This window comes from Fukomys damarensis, unplaced genomic scaffold, assembly GCF_012274545.1.
Source record: "Fukomys damarensis isolate Sample0158 unplaced genomic scaffold, DMR_v1.0_HiC HiC_scaffold_73826, whole genome shotgun sequence".
Classification (NCBI taxonomy): Eukaryota; Metazoa; Chordata; class Mammalia; order Rodentia; family Bathyergidae; genus Fukomys; species Fukomys damarensis.
In genome coordinates, this window is record NW_022974738.1 from 1,867 (window position 1) to 3,713 (window position 1,847).

Here is a 1,847-nt window from a genome sequence, read left to right on the forward strand (position 1 = left end):
AGCAGCAGCAGCAGCAGCAGCAGCTTCTCCCTTTTATCCCTTCCAGGATAGTTACCTTTTGGGTGGTGTAGGGTGGGCTTTCCCATTATCCACGCCCAGAACTATGCTAAACCAACCAGTGGACTAGTTTAGTAATCTCATACCCTTAATTCCAGTATCACACCCTTGACCCCAGCATCACACATTCTAGATCCAGCCATCTCCAAAACGCCCCACCTATGACCACATGAGGCTTTAGGGGGTTGTCCAGAAAGCAGCCATAGCAAGCTGCTTGCCTTAACCTGCTGCTGCATTTGAACACATCACATTTTTATTCAGCTGAAAGGAGCTCATCATCATAGGGATAAAAATGTGCCCTGACACCACTTTGACCTTGTCTCTATCCATCACATCTTCCCCCAACATGGACATGTATTTTCTGGGCCAAGGTCAACTACATGAGTGCACGCTTTTCTCCATAGTCCAGTGTTATCTCTACTTGAACCATTATACCTGTGGGATACATGATCCTTTCACAGTTCCTATTGCTTGCTGTATTTGTTGATTCCTGTTAAAATCATCCCAGGCATGCCATCCTGGACCTCTTTGCTCTGTGATTTGTCAGGGCAACCCTCAGTTTCATTGGCTGTTTGCATTCCCACTCTTCCCTTCTTGTCCTTTCACAACTGGGCAGCCCCAGGTTCTGCAGACCACAGCATCCTCCTGAGCCCTTTCCACCTATGTGTTCCTTGCTATCCCCATTTTAGGAGCCTCATTTCCCCCTGAGGAAGTGACTTGAAACCTTGTGTCCATGACTTCCAAATCCTATCCTGCTACCTTTGTTTTCTAGTATGCTTTTCCGGGAAGTGAGCTCTTCTGGGAAGGGTCTTCTTTATTTCCGCCCTGTGTACCTACAGGATGGGAGGGAGGAGGAGGTGAGGAGCAGGAACCAAGAAAGATAGGGAGAGGGACATAGAATAATAAAAGATGGGTAACTGGACAGAATCTTATGATTGGAGAGGAATAGAAATGAGACCCAAGCCATGTATTTCAGGCACTCATATAGGAATGTGAAACTTTGGGGTTTCTTTTGAAGGAAGATGGCACTGAACAAGGAAAGGGAAGCCACTCTGATCACAGAATGAATGGAGTAGAAAGTTTTCCATGGATTTTCTTGGATAGGGTGAAGTATCATAATTACTAGTGGCCAAGGGTGCAGTTTCAGAAGATGTTTCTTTGTGAGACATGGGCTCCTGAGTAATCATGGTCAACTCATCCTCTGGGCTGCTGAATTTTTGTGTGGCTGTTGCTATTGTGTCATGAAAAACCCTCCAGACTTGTGGGTCTGAGCCCTGTAATAGAGACCAAGGAGGTTAGGTGTTTGGGCTACTGAGGGGTTGCATGAGAGTGGGATAGAAAAAGATGGGAGATAAGAAAAGCACATCACATTCTCAATAAGTGATAGGCAAAGTTTACCCTACATTGTAATCTTGGCCAAGCTTTGTGTTGCTTTCATTGGTATACAACTATGATTCATAATAATTATAATTATCTTAGGGAATTGGAAATATTAACATATTACATCTTAATTATTTTAACTTTCTTTTCCCTCCCAATTTTTCCATCTTTCCAAGCTCAGGTCACCTTATCTCCATAAAATCTGCATCCATTTTTCATTTCACATTTCTTTTACACAGCTTTTAAATTATGCACATGTTAAGTTCTTAAAAGTGAAACTATTCAATATATAACCCTTTGTGTGTAATTCACTTCAATCAGCATTATAGTCTCAGGATGCATTCATGTATTCTACAAATGAATCAAATTTATCTTTTATTTTTTGAGACACTATGGTTTAGCACCACAGA